The sequence below is a fragment of the Myodes glareolus genome, chromosome 2 (assembly GCF_982192425.1).
Source record: "Myodes glareolus chromosome 2, mMyoGla1.1, whole genome shotgun sequence".
In the NCBI taxonomy this organism is placed as follows: domain Eukaryota; kingdom Metazoa; phylum Chordata; class Mammalia; order Rodentia; family Cricetidae; genus Myodes; species Myodes glareolus.
This window is the reverse complement of record NC_142027.1, coordinates 88,201,492-88,223,181: the sequence shown is the minus strand read 5'-3', so window position 1 is coordinate 88,223,181 and position 21,690 is coordinate 88,201,492. Positions and strand designations below refer to the sequence as shown.

Here is a 21,690-nt window from a genome sequence, read left to right as displayed (position 1 = left end):
TGCTATTTTATGAGAGATATTATGAATATTTGTGAGCTACAAATCCTTGGATAAACACTATAAAACAATGATCCTGAAAGTAGCTAAATGCATTTAGATATTTGCAAACAGCTGAGGAGAGTGATCACAGGATGCATTTTTCTAACACACAGAAAACTAAAACTTTTCATAGAGATAGCCACTGGTTAAAACAAGTGAGTCAACTAAGTGTATGGCCCTAAGCTTTTCAGTGTGTGTGCAGTTTGAAGCAACCCTGTCAGCATTATAAAGAACCTGAGTCTTTCAGGCCGATTGTTCTACCACAGAAAGAAAATAACAAAATGAACAACACATTTATACCTTCCTACAGTTTTCAACCACTAACTCTTCACCAGTTGGGAATAACTTTTTTGTTTGAAGACAGGATCTCACTAAATAGCCCTGCCTGACCTGGAACTTGCTACACATGTGGACCAGGCAGACATTGTTTGCAGCTGCCTCCCAAGAGCTGGGATTAAAAGCCTGCAACTAAAACCAGCAGAACACTGCATTTAAAAAGTTACCAACAAAATAGTATGCTCTTTGTAAATGATCTGTATCAGAACAAAAACATAAGTATAAGTATGTCTATAGTACAAATTACACGTGATAAGCAGGTATTGAGTATATACAGAGCTGACCCCATTCAGAAGATTTAGAAGACGGAAAATTCTTAGACACAGCTCAATACAAGGGGGGAAAAGTGTCTAAAAATACTTTAAGTATGTACTTAAAATACAACAAAACCAAATCAAAAAGTCCTTTTAGGCCTCAGAGATAAGCTAGTACTTAGCCAGGGAGTTGTTAAGCATAAATCTTGCCGAAACCTAAGGTGGCCAGCCTGATCTACAGAGCAAGTTCCAGGATAGAGTTACACAGAGAATCCTTGCGTCAGAAACAAAACAAAAACATATACACACACAAATACATACATGGAGTGTGCCCACACCTGTAACCACAGCACTTGAGAGGAGAAAGTATGTAAAATTTAAAGTCAGCCTCAGCTATAAATGAATTCACAGTCTTCCTGGGCTACATGAGAATATGACAACAGAAGAGGGGAGGGGAGGGGAGGGGAGGGAGGGAAGGGAGGGAGGGGAGGGGAGGAGAGGAGAGAAAGGAGGGGAAGAGGGAGAAAGGAAATGAGGAAGAAAAGAAAAAAAAGGAAAGAAAGGAAAAGGAAGGAAGGGTCGGAAAGTAAATGAGGGCGTACTGTAACACACCTAAGTTATAGTTACCATCCGAGCTACTCCCAATGATAGAAATGGTGCACCTTCGGTCAGTCTGCATTCACTATCAAAGAGAAACCTGCAGGCTCCTGAGTAAGTCATTCATGAAACTTTTTATCTACCTGAGGATCTAGGAAACTGTCTGGAATGATTCTTTCTCAATGTGGAAGTAAAAATGAGAATCCTCCAATCTGCTCTCCTGATCCTAGTATCACCCACTACTTCAATAGGAGGACAAGGTATATCCTATTATCCACTATTTCAATAGGGGGACAAGTCATATCCAAGCATGGTTGTACACACCTTTAAGCCTTTAATTCCAGAGCATGGATCTCTGTGATCCAGGCTAGGCAGTCTACATAGTGAGACCTTGTCTAAAATAAAAAGAGGATGTAAGAAAGGAAGAAAAGAAGGACGGAAGGAAGGGAGAAGGAAGGGGGGAAGGAGGAAGACCGACTCAGCAAGTGGTAGAAACACGAAACAATATTAAGACACTCCCCTCCTCCAAAGGACATGCATGTTTAAAATACCAAAAATAGACTCTCCAGGTCTTTCACTCTATCTTATATGCAAAATCCTGGGGTGGTTCTTAAATTTCAATTTGTCCCGTAACAACTAGCTTCATTATCTTTTCTCCAAAAGTAACCTGCTCCTCCCTGTATGGTACCTAAAATTTGCCATCTTTGAGCTTGCAAACATACTAGAAAAGTCTTACTCTTTTACGCTCATCTTTCTCACGCATGCCCCGTAAACGTCATCTGTTGTGGACGGCGCTTTGGAAATATTTTGAATCCATCTCTCTTTCCATTCATATCACTGTCAGAATGACAGGTCAGCTTCCAATCACCTACTTAATCCACCCAAACAGCTCAGAACAACCTAAAGGTTATGACACGAGCTTGTTACAAGGGGGAGACCAACCAAGTTTTCCAGTCCTCATCTCCAGCACTTTCCACTCACACCCCGCCCCCGTCAATGTCGATAAACATTGCCGAGACCCTAAAGGGAGTTAGCAGCCTAGAATGGAACCAGTTAGCAAACAATCACGAGAGGGACGCGATTAATTGAATTTAATTCACTGCATGTGTAGTGTGGAAACTTATAATAGCCTTGTACCCGTCGGAGATTTACCTCCCAGCTAGGCATATGAGGGGTCAAAGGCAAGGCCAACACACTTAAATCCGAAGCAAGGGGTCGACTTTGGGAGTCGAGTTCTGCTTAGGACCCAACCCAGCTTCCCGAATTTGAGACAGACAGGGTCACGCGAGGTGAGCTTCAAAAGCTAACCAGGGAAGCCCAAGAGGCGCGGCGTTCCGTTACCCTGCCCGTTTTCCACACTCTTCGTGGAGCGGACACAAACTCTGGTTTCTCTTCAGTGTTTACCTCTTTAAGCCCAAACGAACCCTGATCCCAGTCCGCACCTCCTTTCTTCCCACCAGAACCTCGTTCCCAGCCCATCCTTTCACCGTGTCAACGACCCACCCGGGGCACTGCAGCCGTCCCAATTTCTACTTCCCGAGGAAATTAACTCTCTCTCCCTTACCGGCCCGCTGTACACCCCTTCTTCGTGTAGAATCGGTCCGAACTCCTGTTCCAGCTTGAGCGCCACACCATCAACCCGTAACGTTCAACCCACGTTCCCCTCGGATGGCTCCTCCCCCACCGCCGTCCCCGCTAGGAAAGCAACTTCCGCTCGGGAGTCCGCAGCCAAAGAGTCCCCCCGCGCAACACCTTCCTGAAGAGCACCCGGCTTGAAAGCCCTCGGGCAGGGCGAGGGGAAGAGGAAGACGAGAACACTTCCGGCAAGGCTCCGCAGAGGCGTGGCTTGGCCTCCCGGCAGGCGCAGGCGCAATTGGGACTGCGGCGCCCGTAGGGGCGGGGCCCGCAGCTGCAGAGCCTGCGAAGTGTGGGGGGGAGGGGAAGGAGAGGGGGAGGGGACGGTTCTGGAAGCTGCTGGAAAGCGCTTGAGCGACGGAGGTGACGCCAGCGGCCAGGGGGCGGGGCCTGATTAAAATTAGTGCGCGGAGGGATTACGCGGCCGAGGAAGCGGCCGCCGGCACGCAAGCCTAGTGACCTGCGTGTGGTCCCCGTCCCCCCTCCCCCGGCCCCGCCATCATGGCGGCCGGCGTGAGCGGGGACCGTGGCTCCCTCAGTGTGTCCTCCCGGCCGGGGCGCCGCCGTACGTGTTCACAAAGGGTCACCACACACGGAGCTGCCCCTCCCTTCCCTAAACCCCTCCTTGGAGGCCAGGGGCTTTTCCTTTCTTCCCTCTCAGATCTGCTCACGGTAAGGGGAGTAGCGAGAGACAAACCCAGGGACGTGGTGAGCCTCGACCCACGCAGCTCGGCAGCCCTGCCTCCTCCGCCTTCCGAGGAGGGCAGTTCTCGAGTAGCCAAGTTTTCCGATCTGCCTTCGTAGGGAGGTCATGTGGCGCTTAGGACGTCGTGCCTGACTGCGTTCTCGAGGACATCCTAGGCCGGGGAGTCCTCTGGGTCGAGGGTTTCCGTGGCCCGGGACGAACACTTGGTAGTTGCTGAGCTTTCCGTAGAGGAGTCCTGCCTGGCCTTGTGGACTGCGGTGCCGTGGGGTTGCCTAGGCGGTCTTAACCGCCTGCGATCTGCCAGAGTGCTGATGGTTTGGGTAGCCTGCTGTGGGGAGGGAAACGAGTCCGCTGTAGGAAGAAATTAGCCAATAAAAGAATTTTACTTTGTGGTAGGTACTTAAGAATGCTGAGCGGTCCAACAGACTTTGTTAGGGTTGTTTATTTTTCCCCCCTCAAGACAAAAATAAAGTGGTTAGGTTTTGCTTTTTTTTTTTTTTTTTTGCGTTTCACTATATAAGTAATGTACCGGTGTATTCTAAGAACGAACTAGCTAGATTTCTTTTTGTATGAATTTTGAAATTTTGACGAACTATTTGTTAACTAAATAGTAGTCAAGATTAATAGGAATATTTCTTGTTTAACATGTTATTTCCATTTCTAGAGTGGAGTACACTCTCCATAAACACTTGCTGAATGTCAACTTATAAATTGAACAATCTAATAGGTTCAGTTAAAATGCAACTCAGCTTTTGAGATGTAAAGCAACATCCCCCTAATGATTACAATCATAATTCAAATAAAAATCGATTATTGCAGTCTTTAATATAAATTTTATTTAATTTTTTATTTAGAAAAAAGAATAACAGTGACCAACAAAATGGAGGTGGGACGTGGAGATAAGAAGAAAATCCCCTTTATGCCAGAGGCCTGGAGACCTTAGCTGAGAAGATACCATGCGCTTCTGCTAGTTCTTCCCAATGTATTCAGAATGCCCATTTTTATATATACTGGCCCCAAAGGAAGTGACACCTCCAGTAGGTTAAGGCCGGAAGTTTATCTACTTCCACTTAGAAACTCACATTCTATAAAAGGAAGCTTTTGTGCCCTGCATATCATTTTATGGGCTCTTAGACTCTTCTATGTTGTATTTCTTAAACCTTTAGCCCCAACCAGGGATATAAATTCTACCTCAGAGCCAGGTATGGGGTGAATACCTCTGTAATCCCAGCACTCAGGAGATGAGGGCAGGACAACCTTGGATTGGAGGCCAGCTTGGGCTTTATTATATTAACAAATGAGTCCATAACAGATTTGAGACCCTGTCTTAAAATCAAACCCAAAATCTTACCTACTGTGATTATTTATTCTGGTCTCATTAAAAAATTACTGAGTTGGAGAAATGACTCCTTCAGTAAATTACTTGACTTAACCATAATGAGGTCCTGAATTGGATCTCCAGCAATTATGTAAAAAGCCTGGCCCAGGTGTGTAGACCTATTATTCTAGGCTGGGAAGGGACAGACTGGCCATTCAGCTGAGCTGAATCTGAGCACCAGATTCAGTTAGAGACCCTTTCTCAAAAAATGAGGCATGTACAATTTCTGGGATGTGAAAAGCTTTTGTCCGGGTAGTCATATATGAAGCCAGGCGTTACATTAGTTGCCCCAAGGTGTTGTTTTAGACTCTTAAAACTTTTAGGTAGACCATGAGAGCTCATGTGTCCACACACCTGGTTCTCCTTTCCCCAAATGAGCAGCTAATAGAGTCACAGAGGAGGTTCTGGAGTATCTGATGTCGAGTTCTGTCTCCTTTGCTGTGTACTTTATGCAGGTGGTTTAATTTTGGTGCCCCGCGTTTACACATCTGTACAGTGAGAAGTTTGGAGCAGATCAATAGCTTAAGGAAATTCCCTTACAGTTCTAAACGTTACCTGCAGATACGTACTCTTGGGACCACCACCTACGTTTTACAATGTTTTCCACGAAGGACATCATCCATCTCTGCTGTCTTGCTGGTCAGTTCATTGATTAAATTAGTAGTACTTAGCTCAGTGTCACACGGTGATCACAGGGTGAAAATCTTCATGCTACATCTGGCTGTCAGTCACCCAGTTCCCTGCCTAGGATCAGTAAAAGCTATGGGGGGCTGTAGTATGCATATGTAAATAAACAAGTAAAAACTATTAGGATATGTCCCCCCCCTCATTTATGTGTTGCATAATACGCCCCTGTTTACCTTACATGTTTGTCTTAGAGGTAGTTTCCTATTGTGTCCACCTCTTCTGTTTTGGAATATTTAAGTTTCTTTCAGATCCTGTTTTGGTTGCTTTTGTTGTTGCTATAATAAAATACCCTGATAATAGCAACTTAAAGAAGAAAAGGGTTTATTTTGGCTCGCAGTTGCAGGCTAGTAGCTAGCGGGGAAGCCACTGCAGCAGGCACTTGAAGTTGTAGGTCACATTGGGTGTGCAGTCAAGGAGTAGAGAGCTATTTTAAGTCTCATTAAGTTGCCATTACTGAGTAGGGTCAGCAGGATGGCTCAACGAGTAAAGGCACTTGCTGCTAATCCCGATGACCTGAGTTCAGATCATGGGACCCACATGGTGGAAAGAGAAAACTCAAAAGTTGCCCTCTGACCTCCACAGTGTGCCGTTGTTGCATGTGTATACACACACTAAATAAATTAAAATGGGATAAAATTGTACAGCCTTTTAATTTTATCATATATTCATCATCTTCCACATGTGTGAATCTATCTGTGCCCTAAGTAGCACAACTGACATCTGTCTGCTTTGGCTTTTGCATCTCTGCTGGGGTCACGGGATTGGCTAGTGATGCCAACATCCTGCCTGAGTCTAAAGTGAACAAAATAGATTAATCCTATCATCTGAGTGACGTGACTTCTTCATTTGAAACTAGAGGAGGAAAAGGGGTGGACTGTGGTTAGGGGCCTTGATCCAACAGACAGACTTACCTGTCTTTGAGCAGTCATGCAGCATGGCAGGACGACAGTGAGGCCCGTGAGTTAGCGCAGACTCATGCTCATGCACATCAAATCCTAGTTACGCTTAGTTTTTCTTTTTAACAGTTTTGCTCCACACATGTATTTGGATTTAAAATGCACCTTCTTTGTATTGCCACTTTATTAAAGATTTACTGTCATTAGTTTTTTAAATTATGTGTGTGTTGTGTGTGGTGGTGGGGCCCGGTGCCTGAGAGTGCAGGTGCCTGCGGGTTTAAGGGTTTGGGTTCCAGGGAGCTGGAGTTAAAGGAGATTGTAAGCCAGTTCATGTGGGTCCTAGGACCTGAACTGTTGTCCTCTGCCAGAGCTGTTGAACAACTCTCCAGAGCAGTCGCGCTTTAGGACAGAAAACCAAGCCCAGAAGAGGGAAACAGTTTACCCAAGCTTGTGCATTAGACTGCCTGCATCTTCTAATTTCTAATCTAGGGCTTTTTTTCAGACTTTTCCAGCCTCCTATCGACCCCCATAGCTGGACTGAGCATGTCATTGAGTATAGATAGCTAGCGCTGCTCTTCCTAGCCCAGACCGGCCTGGGGTTCAGAAACGAGCCGTGCGTACTTGAGTGACAAAACAGCATTCTACAAGCACTTATTGAAAGTAATCACGCAGCACGCTGATTAGCAATCAAGAGTCCTCCACATTAAAAAAATTAAACTCATATAGAGAAACACTTTCCTAATTGGGACGTAGTTGTCACTTCAAGATGAATTTATCAGTCAGAAGGACTGGACTGAATTTAGGCCTATTTAGAAGTAGATAGTCTTACTTCCTAATAGTTCATGATGTCATTTGATTTAGCCAGGATATTTAAAACGGGAAATCCCAAATAATAATAGTAAATAAGTGTAAGTAAATGAATAAATAGAATTAAAGCTTACTGTTTTGTCTAGGTTGTAATAGACAACAAGTAGCAAAATTGCCTAGTAATTATCTAATAAATGAATTTTAAAAACTGGAATGAAAGAAATTGTTTTTGTTTTTTTTTAGAAAACATTGGTAATTTTAAGTCATTGGTAATGTTTACTGTGTGATTCTCTGAACTGCATCACAAGTCAAAATCTGGACTCTGGTGACTGGAAAGATGGCCAAAAAAGAAATCTAAGTGTTAATTCTGGCCTGCTAGCTGGGCAGTGTTGGCACACACCTTTAATCCCAGCACTCATGAGGCTGAGTTCTAGGACAGCCAGGGCTACACAGAGAGACCCTGTCTCTGGCCTGCTATTCCACGGTACACTCCAGTTTCTTGTGCTGTACCACCTCTGTTTTCCTAAGCAGTGGAGACCTCCTCTCACTCTTAGAATAAGAGCGAGCCAGGGATATATAGGCTCCAGACTCAGCCCTGATTTCAAATATTTAACTTCTCCAAGGCTCAATTTCATCTAGAAAATGAAAATATCTGCTAATCCCAGTTCTGTCATTTAGCTAGTTTTGTGACCTCAGAAAAATTGTTTCACATCTCTGAGCCCAAGTTTCCCATCATAAGAAGTAAAACTGTCTTAAATAAGGTAATATGTAAACTAGCGTCTGGCAGTTAGTAAGCCCTCGGGGCACAGGGCAGTCTTTTCTTGTCCTCCACATCCCACTGGCCCTTTAAGCTACCAGTTGCTCTAGTTCCATCATTGCGCTGCCCTCTGCCAGGTCTCCTCGGGCGTCTGCTCACGTGGATGCACTTGCCCAGGAATGAATGGGTCCTCGAGTAACTGAGGACCTGTGAAAACTAATCGCATGGTCCTTTCCTGGCCTCAGGGTTTGGATGGGGTCTGAGCATCTGTATTTTTTCCTCCTCACATTTTCTAATGCTTGTTAATAGCCATGGCTTCCCACCTATCTGTTAATAAACATGTGTTCCTCCAGCTGGTTGTGTGGTTCTCATGGTATAGCCCTTCAGGTGTTCTGAGTCTTACCTCAAAGATACTGGAAACTCCATTAGGCACAAAATGCTTATTTAGAAACTGGTAAGACTACTTTCCTTCTGTCTTCCTCTGCATACATGTGAATCCAATTGTGTTAGATAAGATGAAGTCTGGAATGTAAGTTGACACCCCCCAACACACACAGGAAAAACAGTTGTTTGGAAAATGTGGCTGAGGTTTGCAGCAGCACTGAGTTGATTGGCACCACACTTCAGAAACAGGCAGATCCAGTCATTCTCAAGAGGGCTCCAAGAACATGGCTTATCCCCTACAGTTACAAGTGCCAGAGAGCAGCCCTCAGCAGACGACTCCCTTAGTTGTTGTAGGAGTGGGCCTCTAGTTTGTCCCAGCTGCCTGGCTAGCTTACACCCAAAATAACCACACAGAAACTGTATTCATTTAAACACTGCCTGGCTTATTAGCTCTAACTTCTTATTGGCTAACGCTTACATCTTGATTTAGCCCATTTCTATTAATCTGTGTATCGCCACGTGGCAGTGGCTTACCAGAGATTCTAACCGGTGTTCATCTCCTACGGAGGATCTATGGCTTCTCTCACTCCTCACTCTGCCCTTTTTCTCCCAGCATTTAGTTCTGTCCTCCCCACCCCCACACCTACCTAAATTCTGCCCTATCAAAAGGCCGAGGCAGTGTCTTTATTCATCAACCAATGAAAACAACACATAAACAGAAGGACCTCCTGCACCATTTCCCCTTTTCTTTTTAAACAAAAAGGAAGGCTTTAACATAGTAAAATTACATATGACAGATATCAAGCAAGAATTACAGTTACAATATTTATATCTACTTTATATTTTATCATAACTGAGGAAAACTATAACTATCTATTCTTTAACTCCATCAAAGACTCCAGAAGGATATATTACCTAAATAAACAGAAGGTGCATTATAAACAACTTCCAAGACACTAAAATTGACAGAGACATCTCGCTGCCTGGACATTTACCCAAAGTTCTTCTGTACCTTTGAGGCATCCATCTTCAGCCCACAGGCCCATAGTATCCAGCAGACTTTTCCATGAAGCTGGAAATGTCAAAGACAGTTCAGTCACTTTTTTCTGTGTCCTGTAGAACGTCTCGCAGACTCTTTTATGAAGCAAGAACCCCAAAGGACCATCTCACCTTTAGACAAGTTTAGCAGTCATCTCTCTGTGGGTTCTGCATGTCCAGTGAAGCAGTCCAGGCAAGAGCAGTTTCTTGCCCAAATGGCTAAGGCGCTTCTTTGATGCCCATCTTCTTCTCAAATTAGCTTGGTGCTGCCGCCAGGAGCAGATATGTCTCACTGTCTTGAAAAGTCCTAAATTTTTAAAACATTTAAATGCCATATTCTGAAGGTCTCTGAAAGATTTGAAGAATCCCTATTCATCTGAAATACTTCTCTGTACATCTAGAAAACCTAACATGACTACAAACCTATTATAGAGATTATCTATTAACCTATATTTTTTAATTATACATTACATTTTTTAAATGAACTACACCATCACAACACCCCAATCAAGAGCAGAAATATACATATAACAAGATTGACCTTAAATTTATATCAATAAACCAAAATGCATACCAATGTAAATTATATCATATCTCCCAGTAAAAGTAAGAACATTTATAAACAATATTTGGGAATATGGGTGTAGTTTTTTTCTCTCCAAATTGTTTTGTGCTATATGGGGGCACTGTTAATCAGATCTTTTATGGTGTATCCTGTGTGCTAGGTTCATCTCAGTCAGCAGTTGAGCGAAGTTTTTGAGGGTGTTTATGGCAACCTTTCAGGAGGCCTTGGTCCATGAAACCACTTAGTCTTCCAAATCTAAGAAAAATAGTGAAGAGCTGAGTGTCTGATTCCTTCCCCCAGACTATCATATAGTTACCCTTCTAACTCCTGGAAGGAGTTAGTGGGAAAGGTCAGGTCAGTGGGAATATTGGCATGTGCGGCAGGAAAGGCTTCTGCCCTTGGCAGCGTGTATCTACACAGTCCAGTGTCCCCTTCTAATACATGCAGATGTCAGACTAAGGCAGCTCGTAACTGTTACCTCAGACATACTTTTGAGCATCCTTCCTGCTAGCCTTTATGATATTCACTTGTGGTCGGTCATAGTTATCCTATACAGCATGAGAAATCGTGCCTCCCTCCTCACTGTTCCTGGGAAGGTGGTTTGTTGTTGTTGTTGTTTTTAAGGCATTACTACAATAAAAGTTAGAAAGTTGGGACTGGTGTCAGTAGTTAAGGGCAGTGACTGACCTTGCAGAGGACCTGGATTCGGTTCTCCTCCGTACCCTCGTGACTGCTCACAACCACCTGTAGCTCCAGTTCTAGGGGATCCAACACCCTTTTCTAGATCTCTGCAGGTATTACATGCAAAGATACACAGATATACATGTAGACAAAACACCCATATGCATAAAGAAAAAAATTATTTTTTTAAGTTATACAACTTGAGTTAAGTGAAGCATGTTACAGTATTATCCTCTGCCATGTAGCAAGTTACTTCCAATTAGCCTAAAACAGACATTGATTAATTTACATAGTTTCTGATAGTTAGGCATGTGGAAGTAGTGCAGCTGGATGGTTCTGGTTCAGTCTCATGTGGGTCTAGACATCGGAAGGCTACTTTTGTGTCCGTTCAACATGACACCTTGATTCCCTCTAGCGAGCAGGAGATCTGGGAGACAGGCAGAAGCCACCTCTCCTTCTGTCACCTCACCTCAGAAGTGGCACGTCATCCCCTGTGTATTCTGTAGATTGTACCACCGTCCCCTTCTAGAGTGGGAAAGGACCTCGAAAAAGTAGGAATACCAGGAGGCAGGATTCACTGTGCTCTGGTAGCCACAATTATATTGCATGTTTTGTACTTGACAGAGCAAGTAATTCAATACTGCCTAATATCTCATTATAAGGTTATTAAAATATTAGCAAGTTTCCTGAAATAATTGCATTTTGTATCTATTGCATGTAGTAGTCTAGCTGAGAAGTAAGTTGACAGTGACTATCCACAGGACATCCCCCTTCCTGTCTAGCTTCGTGTCTAAATCTGTAGCATATACACAGTCAAGGTTTGCTCAGTTTGCATGATCTTCCAGACAGGTGTGAAAATTCAGGTGGTCTGTAGGCAGACTTATTATAAGGTGAGGATAACTACGTATTTATTTTAGTGCAAATTAATAATTCTGGTCCCCTTAAGAAGTTCCTTATAAAGTTTGAGTTCTGTGCTCTGCTTTATTCTGGTGAGGATCTTTTTGTTGTTTTTGTTTTCAGTAGTGATCAGAATGAGGTGGGTGAATGTAACTGACTAATGGAGGTCCTTTACCTTATTCAAAGTGTCATTAGGCTCAAAGGAATTGGAAGCAATCTCTTGAAGGGTCAGTGGTTTGATTAAAATACAAATACCAGACCATTAAAGAAGTCCAAGTAAATGAAATAAAATAGATAAGAATATAACTTCCTTTCATATAGACACTAAGTAATTTTTAGATTTGTAATAAAGCAAAAAAAAAAACCCTAATTATAACTTGAGAGAAAACTTGAAACATTTATTTGCCCTCCATTTTTGCAGCCTAAGAGTAACTGGCAGTGGCATAGTGTTCTAGTGACCATAGCATTGCTGATCCCGTTGGCAGTTTGCATTGCTTTCAGAGGCTGAGTGCCAGCCGGTGCTCCCAGCACTCTGCAGATCGAGGAGAGCACCACCAGACCAAGGCTTGGCTTGAAGGCCAAGACTGCGAATGAGCCGATATAGAAACTCAGATACTTACTAGTCCGTGTTTTCATCTGGACGCAGTCTGCTCGCCGCACTGGAGCGCACAGAGCGTGGCAGCACGGTCGTAGCCCGTTCGGGTATGGTAATTTCTGAGCACGTAGGCCGTTCTGACAGCAGCTTCACCCTCAAGTATGAGGAGGGACTAGTTTGCTAATCAGAAAAGAAATTTGGGGCAATTCATTTTACTTTCTAAGTGTGACTTGATGCGATTAATCAATAACGTGGTGCTTGGTTTTGTGCTGATTGGCTTTAAGATGACATCTCAGTTCTTACAGTGAGTGAGAGGCAGCAGCGCATGTTTTGTGACTGCAGCGCACGTAAGCTCTGGGATTTTCTCACTGTAGCCTTTTGAGCTACTCGGTAGTGGCTGTGTTTTAAAAAAACAAAAACAGTTTAAAAAGAGAACAGAGTAAGTTAAGGCTTTCTGAAAACGAAAAGGTGAATTGATACAGAAAAGTTGGAGAATTGTAACTTTAGAATATTGTACCAATAGCTGGGCTGTGGTGGTGCATGTCCTTAAATCCCAGCACTCAGGAGGCAGAGGCAGGTGGGTCTCTGTGAGTTTGAGGCCAGCCTGGGCTACATGCTAGTTCCAGAACAGCCAGGACTGTTATACAGAGAAACTATCTGAAAAAAAAAAAATTTCCAAAAGGAAAAAAAAAAAGAATATTGTGCTGAAAACAGTAAATCTATTTAATGTTTTCAAAAACTCTCCTCCAGAATAGAATAAGTTCAGTTGTGTAACAGAACTTACAACAGAATCGGTCAAATTCCATTCTATAAGAAAGAGACCAAAGAAAGAAACGTAACAGACAAATGCACTGTGGGGACTTTGATTATACCCTTGCAAGACGTGTTAGGAAAACTTGAATATGCCCAGTTACGGGATAGAACACAGAATCCAGTTTTAGCTTTCCTCGATGTACCAGTGATGATGTACCATCTAGACTGAGGATGTCCAGAGTGTGCCTAGAGGGAAGGGCACGTTCCGCAGTGCACACACGTGCCTACATACGGACAGCTACAACAGTATGACTTAGACCCTGAACACTGGACCATGTCAGGGCAGCTATGCTGTTCTTTCAGCTTTTCTGTATGACTGAATATATTAAGAATATGGGAGACAACAGATAGCCTTGTTTTGTGGCTTTACAAGAAAAGGCCTGAAGAAAATATGCTGTTACTTAGGTCACTGTGTCTCCCTTCTGCCGTCAGTGTTTTGGGTCCGTTCAGCTAGGCTTTAGCCCTGCCTCTTGTCTGCCTCCTTGCTAAGACAACAATTTCCACATCAGCCTTGGCCTCCCTTTGCTAGGTCTGGAGGTGGTTTCTGGCCTCGTTTCCCTTGACTTTTGAGCAGCATGGGCAAAATTGACCATTCCTCGTGTACTCTCTTCTACTCAGCTTCTCCTTTCTGTCTTTTGCTGGTCCTTCTTAAACATTGGCATGCTGCAGGGCTGAGACGGATTCTGAGCTTCCAGGAAGAATCTTATCCTATCCTAAAGCTTTAAATATATATTTGGCCTGGACAGGGTGGCACACGCCTTTAGTCCCAAGCACTTGGGAGGCAGAGACTGGTGGATCTCTAAGTTCGAGACCAGCCTGGACTACAGAATGACTTCCAGGACAACCAGGGCTACAGAGAGAAACCCTATCTTGAAAAGCAAAACAATGATATAATACATAAAATTTAAAAATGTAGGTGCTAAGACTCAAGTTCATGTCTCCACTGATAGCTTTCAGACTCTCTTATCTGTCTACCTGCCTGACAGTTTCACTAATGCTAAGTTGACATTTCAAAATTAGTGTGTCTGAAATAGTGTCAGTGAGCCCCATGTCTCAAGTGAATCACCTGCTCCCTATCCAGTGCTCCTGTACGCTCCATTATGATGGACTTCGTCCTCCTAATTGCTCAAGTGAAAAACCTCGGGGCAACTTTGACTCCTCTGTCTACCTTGTCTCCCCTCAGCAAGTGTGCTTTGCCCTTTAACAATACATCCCAAAGCAAAACACGTCTGCCCTGTTATCACAGCTCCCTCCTCTTCCCTTCCCTCCTCCTCTTCCTTTGCTGAAGCTTGAACCCAGCCAGGGCCTTGTTCCTGTGAGGCAGGCTCATCCTCTGAGCTGTAGCCGTGTCCTCTGGCCCACCACTGTTAGTCCTGCCTACATCATCACAGATTAGAGCAGAATTTTTCAGTGTCAGCTCTGGCATTGGGGCCAGCAGTGTGGGCAGGACCTGTCCTGTGTAGTGTGTAGTAGTATGTTGAGTAGTATCCACTAGGTGCAAGGGGCAGCTCACCCCTACAGTTACAACACTGCCGACATGTTCTTCAAAGGCAAACTGCTGTTGTAAATAGTGCTCCCTTCATGGTCTCTGTGGCACTTTCCTTCCTTTGTAGTCCAGCAGTGGGTGCGTCATGCAAAACAAAGCAGGTCTAGAACATTCCTGTGACTTAACAGCTCATTAGGATCAATCTGTACTGCTTACAAATGCAACACACACACACACACACACACACACACACACACACACACACACACACGTCGGAAAGCAGTCTTGTATTTTTGTGCAAATCCCCTTCCACTAGGTGGACACTGCCCAGCCATCCTGGGCTTTATTTCTCTCCCTGATATCTTTCCGCACTTCTCAGGTTGAACAGTGTTACTGAATGTTGAGGCGAGAAGTACAGTCATGGTGATCCATGTAGTTTCTAAGTGACTTACGGTGATTCTGAACCCAGTTTGAGAGCATCGAGAAAGGCTTACCACCCATCTCTGAGATTTGAATCTCCTAGAGGAAAGGATGCCTGGCCACAATTAGTCTGATAGCGTGAAAGGAGAGACAGGGCAGAGAAAAGCAGATGTTAGATTTGTTGGAACTCACTGGAGAGTCCTAGAGGGAAATCTCCTGTCGGGTTGCTATGAGAGACAGGCGTATGGACAGCAAATATAGAGCTGAGAATATCCATTTAAGAAGCAGAAATAAGAGAACACTCTGCATGTCAGAACTGAAAGAAAAACCTTGAGATTCCATCCGTTAAGCAGGTACAAGAGGGAAGCATATGGAAAACTTAAGATGGGAACCTGGTGGTAAGTTTCTCTAGGGCAAAAAATCACAAGAGGCCCGGAGAGGTGGCGCAGCCCTTTGGAGCACCGCTTGCTCTTGCAGTCAGTCTGGGTTCATTTCCCAGTACCTCCATGGTGGCCCAAAACTGTATAACTCCAGTTCCAGAGGATCCAATGCCCTTTTCTCTCCTTCATACATGTAGGCAATACACTCATGCACATAAGATAAAAACAAAATTTAAAGGCAGAGAGAAAGAGAGATCACAAGATCTGAAGTCACTCGGTCCCCTATACTTAGGACTCCATTATGTTAGTCTCTGCTTTAAGCTAAGTAACAGTTCTTCCTTGGGGATTATTAAATTGTTGAATATACCCAACAAATGAAACTGCTGGCTATGACTATGCAGCTGTGTCCTATGACTATTTTAGGTTTTATGCTGTAGAAAAATTATTTTTCACAATTGGTAGTCCTTGGAGAAAAACATGAGGGTTAAGAAGTGTTTTCCCTCATTCTTTGCTCTTTATTTGGGTTGCATGTGCATGGGCTGTCTGCAGTAGCCAAACCACCCCAAAATTCTGTGGCTAAAATGCTTTGTCACAACCCTGCGGGAGACTGGCAGCTTGTTCTCACCGTGGCCGGTCTCAGCCAGCTCTTTCCCCCACCCCCAGCCAGAGTGACACCTCTGAGGTTGTGGCCAGGGGTGTCATCAGGTCTCCCCACTCTGCCCCTCCCAGGCATTCTCTTCATTCATGCTTTCCTGGGTTGGGTGGGGTTTTGTTTTCTGTTGTGTTTGTGGTGCTCAGAAATAAACCTAAGGCCTCATGCATGCATCAGGCAGACATTCTACCTCTGGGCCAAATTCGCAGCCCCCCACCCCCAGCCCCAGGATTTTGAGATCTGGCAGCAGGAAGGTAACGGTAAAAGCTGCAAGACCTCCTAGGATCGTGCCGAGACACACCAGCTCTGCTGTGTTCTGCTGTGCTGGTGATAGTTCCTGCTGTAAACCTCACAGTGATTCTGTACAAAGCAGGTCCCTCAGGCTTGCAGCCTCGCCTTAGTTTTGTGTCTGGCCGTGGCCCTGCCATTTAGAGCAACAGTGCCTGGTAGAAGATGTAAATCTCTAGATGCTAATCACCCTGTTGGTTGTGAAAGAAGCACTGTCAGAGTAGGTCTAGGAGCAGCACGGGGTGCTAGGGCTCCTGAGAGTCATTTGCATAGACACGCCTCTCAGTGGAGCGTCTGAAGGAGAACTGGGAAGGCTGCTAACTTAGAGACTGGTGCTCGCCACAGGCCTTTAGGGGCCTGCTTAGGTTAGTACCTTGGATCGGAAAGCTGAGGAAAGAGCCTGAGGGCTAGTTAACCACCAAGCAAGGGGTCCGCTCTGAGTCACCTGTGGAGGGAGGCCTGTGTTCCTGTGTCCCTTGGGCTACAAATGGCTTTTGTGTTTTTAAAGAACTACGACAGCATCCATAAAAAGATGCATATGACGCATACAGCCTAAGATGTTCGGGTTGTGTATGGCTGTGCATGCATATAGAGGACAGAGAACTTATTTCCTTTGGCCCCAACTACAGGAACCAGGAAACTCAGTAGTTTTAGTGAGTTCCATTCAAAATAATTTTGAGTATTTGAAGTATTTAAGTGAAACCAAAATTTATGAGTCTTAACAAAGATGTAAAGTAGAACCAGGAAAAATTGAACAAGTTTTACTTGCTTTTGTATTTTACTTAGATATTATTTAAAACTTTGAAGTTTGAAAGAACACTCAAAAGAACCCCTGTATACCTTCTACTGAGACTCACCAGTCATTCACATTCAGTGCTAGATGCCTTGTGACTCAGGCTTGGGAGTACACTTGCTACTTGCTTGCTCCTTCAGTGCACGCGTGTGCGCTTCAAATACATGTTCATATATAAGACTTCCTCTAAGTCATTTGAGCATCATTTCAATACATTATACCATCGTAGCGCCGAATACTCGGATGAGTTATGCTTGAAAACTTCAGTGTTTAATACTAAACCTTTACTGTTTGTTACCCAACTTTACCAGTAAATCCAAGAATGACCTTTGCACCGTCTTCCTTCTAGCATGGATGTTGCTTGGAGGCTGCTCATTGGTGCCAATTTGTAGGAGGAGGCCGCTTGTTCATCCCAGCTGCCCAGAACCAAAATAACGACACAGAAACTGTATTATTTAAAACCCTGCTTGGCCCATTAGCTCCAATTTCTTATTGGCTAACTCTTACATATTAATTTAACCCATTTCTATTAATCTGTATATCACCACGAGGTCGTGGCCTGCCAGCAAAGTTTCAGCATGTCTACCTCCAGTGGCGACTCCATGGCATCCCACTGACTCCTCTTTCCTCCTCCCATGCTATAGGCCAAGACAGTTTCTTTATTCATTAACCAATAAAAGCAACACATAAACAGAAGGACCTTCCACACCACATGGACTCCTGCTTGGGGTCACTTACCCACACTTCTCTATGTCCAGGGCCTCTCTGTGTCTCCCATGATGTTCTCTTTGTAGAAGGACAAGGACATACTTCCTCCCCACCCTTCCTTAAGTAAAATTTGGGTTGGTTTCCTTGCGATTAGATTAGAATTGTATAGTAAAAAACTCTTTTATGATTTCTCAGAAAATTAGGAAACAATCTTCCTCAAGATCTAGTAATACCACTTTTGGGTATATATCCAAAGGATGCTCAATCATACCACAAGGACATGTGCTCAACTATGTTCATAGCAGCATAGTTTGTCATAGCCAGAACCTGGAAACAATGTAAATGCCCTTTGACTGAAAAATGGGTAAGGAAAATGTGGTACATTTACACAATGGAGTACTACACAGCAGAGAAAAATAACATTTTTAATTTTTCAGGCAAATGGATGGAGATAGAAAATATCATATTGAGTGAGGTAACCCAGACCCAGATAGACAATTATCACATGTGCTCACTCATAAGTAGTTTTTAAAGATAAAGCAAAGAAAACCAGCTTACAAATCACAATCCCAGAGAACTTAGACAACAATGAGGACCCTAAGAGAGACTTACATAGATCTAATCTACATGGGAAGTAGAAAAAGACAAGATCTCCTGAGTAAATTGGGAGAGGACCTTGGAAGAGGGTTAAAGGGGAGGGGAGAGGCAGGGAGGGGAGCAGAGAAAAAGGTAGAGCTTGAGAAAAGTCAGTAAAATTAAAAGAGAGGAAAAAAAACTGTTCTAAATGATCTAAAAATGTGAAAATAGTATGTTATCCTAAAGAACAATTTAAATGAAATTCAGTTCACAGAAAGTTAAGAGAATTAGTACAAATTGAAATAGGAAATAAAATGTGCTATATATAGATCAACTTCCAAGAAAATATTTAGAATGCAATGATTTTTCAGTCTTTACAGTTATTCTAGATGTTTGATTCAGCACCTGAATTTAAAAAAAAAATTCAAAAAAAGTCTTGGCCTTTAAGTGACCTTACGTGGTTTTATTTAGCTTCATTGTGAACTCTGCTTCCCAGGAAGCCATTGGTACCTTCCTGAGAAAACAGTAGGTTTTCTTCCAACTTGTGCTGGATGTATTCAGCAAACATTATTAAGTTCTTATTATCTGCCCAGCACTGAGGTGGCACTGGGACTACAGAGGAGGATATAACAGACTCTGTCTTCCACAGTACGCATTAAATGACAATCAGGGTGGCTGCCATGGAGAGCAGGCGCTCCCCCTGGGGATGGCCGGAGCTGCCGCTGGGGAAATGGCCTAAATGCCTTTCTAGCCAGAGAAGGCTGTCCCTGGGGTTGCTATAAGAGGAACATCCATCTGTAAGAAAATATGGACTTGGCATTTCCCTGTTCTGGTGCATTAAAAATGACTAAGCCACACCGAGTACTTTTTAGTGTGGAATCCTTTTCAGAGATGGTGTGATAAGATGGAGTTCTTAAAGTTCTTCAGTTTTTGAGCTTTTGAAGTTGTTTTGTACTGTATGATCTGCCTCGGGGATTCACTTTTTAAAGAAAAATAGCAGCACTGAATTTGAGTTTGTCTATTTATTTATTCATCTTTCCCAACAGAATCATGGATAATATTGTTTTAAAATCGGAAACAGTTTTAAAATTTACATCTTTATTTATTTTGTGTGTGCGTGTGTAGAGGTCAGAGGACAGCTCGCAGGAGCCCTCCTCTCCACCAAATGGGTCCTGGGGACCAAACTCGAGTTCTCAGGCGTGGCTACAGACACTGAGACATCTCTCTGGTCTAGAAAAAATTACCCTGAGTGCTAGGCAACTTTTCAAAGAGAAGCTCGATTTGAAGATTGGTTTATTTTATGTGAATGAGTTTTGCCTGCACATATGTGTGTGTACAATGTACACAAGTCTGTGCCCACAGAGCCAAAAGTGAGTGTTAGATCTCTGAGAACTGAGTTACAGATGGTTATAAAGCTACCGTGTGGGTGCTGGGAACCAGATCCAGGTTCTCTGCAGGGGCAGCGGGAGCTCTTAAGGTCTGAGCCATCTCTCCTGCCATCTAGCACTTGTGATGCTGTGGTGATGTGGCTTTATTCCAGAGTTCATTTCCTCCGAGGACTAAGGCTTCCTCAGTCACTTCGTGAGTCAGATTCCCATTGGGAAATGTCACTGGCTACTGAAATTGCTGAAATTTAAGTCTGGAATTAAAATACTAGTAATATGCTGAGTAGAATACCACTAAAAACTGAGTGTTCTTGTAAATGTAGCTTTGCTAAATAAGTATGGTTGTGCTATTTGATTGTTCTTCAAGTTAAATTGTATTGCCTAGAAAGATTGATGTTTCATGGCATTCTCAATACAAGAATAAGGAAAATGTAATATTTACCTGTCTAAATTTTATGTTGTATATTTTACTTTTCTTTTCTTTTCTTTTTATTCTTTATTTTCATAGGGTCTCACTATGTAGCCCTTCCAAGCCTGGAACTTGCTTTGTGGAGCAGGTGGCCTCAAACTCACAGAGATCCACCTGCCTCTGTCCCCTAAATTGGGGTTAAAGGTATGCACTATTCTTTTAATACAGTAACTAAGTTTAAATACAGCACACAACCAAGCCAGCTTTGATTTAAAAAAAAAAAAGTGTTATAGATTTATCCCAGAGCTTTATACATGCTAGGCAGGTTCTGTCTGAAGCTCTGCGTTTATATTTTCAGAAATATGACTTTAAAATGCACTAAGGTACCTGAAAGGCATTTTAAAAGAACCATAAATTTATTCAAAAATAGGAAATATCTGTTTTGTTAAGTTACTAGATACAAATCTTTTTTCTTTTATTGAATACTTATCAAAGAGAACTATTTTTTAAATGTGTGTCTGTGTGTGTGTGTGTGTGTGTGTGTGTGTGTGTATTCTAGCTGGGTAGTGGTGGCCTATACCTTTAATCCAGGGGAGACAGAGACAGGCAAGTCTCTGTGAGTTCCAGGACAGCCCGGGGCTACACAGAGAAACTCTGTCTTGAAAAAGAATACATGTATTTCAATAAAGATAGTTCTATGATAGAACCCTCAAACTAATTTTGACAGTTTACCTTCTATTAAAATACCTGTTTGAGATCAGAAGTAATGTGTGATTCAGCTTCTCTGGGACTGGAGAGATGGCTGAGTGGTTAAGAGCCCTGGCTGCTCCAGAGGACCTGGGTTCAAGTCTCAGCACCTATGTGGCAGCTCACAGTAATCTGTGACTACCGTTCCAGGGGATCTTGCACCTTTACAGACACACAGGCAGGCAAAACACCAGTGCACATAAAATAGAGTTAAAAAGGGGCTGGAGAGATGGCTCAGTGGTTAAGAGCATTGCCTGCTCTTCCAAAGGTCCTGAGTTCAATTCCCGGCAACCACATGGTGGCTCACAACCATCTGTAATGAGGTCTGGTGCCCTCTTCTGGCCTGCAGACATACACACAGACAGAATATTGTAAACATAATAAATAAATAAAAAAAATAGAATTAAAAACAAAAGGAAGTCCCTTCTTCAGGCGCTGACTGCCCTCACCTTTGTGCTGGTTCGTGTAAGATGCTCTAACAAAATACTCAGTCTTGGGAACAACAAAAATTTATCTCTCAGTTTGAGAGACTGGGAAAAATCAAAACAGCAGCAACTGGTGCCTTGTGAGAGTTCGCTGTGCTTCTGATGCTACCAAACCCTACAATAGAAAGGACAGGCCAGTGCCCTCTGGCCTCTGGTGAGTGAACTTGGGGGTACACAGACACCCAACCAAAGCAGGCTGAACTTCATTCCTCCAATCCTGAATTGCTTATAATTTACTTCTTCCCATTTACTTAACTTTGTTTAAATTTTCTGTTTGTCTGTTTTTTTCTTTTCTT

At 43.4% G+C, this 21,690-nt stretch overlaps 1 protein-coding gene across 2 annotated transcripts in view; it reads right to left on the bottom strand.

The window, feature by feature from the left end:
* Uspl1 (ubiquitin specific peptidase like 1) overlaps window positions 1-2,996 on the bottom strand; it is a 31,933-nt gene extending 28,937 nt beyond the window's left edge. Inside the window, exons 1-2 of one of the 2 annotated variants that reach the window (XM_048418862.3) lie at window positions 2,791-2,996; window positions 1,963-2,126 (exon numbers count right to left, since the gene is read on the bottom strand). The gene's annotated coding sequence lies outside the window, so the exon portion shown is untranslated. The remainder of the gene's footprint in view (window positions 1-1,962; window positions 2,127-2,790) is intronic. The other variant, XM_048418852.3, reaches the window with a different exon arrangement.
* Between the last annotated feature and the right edge of the window lie 18,694 nt (window positions 2,997-21,690).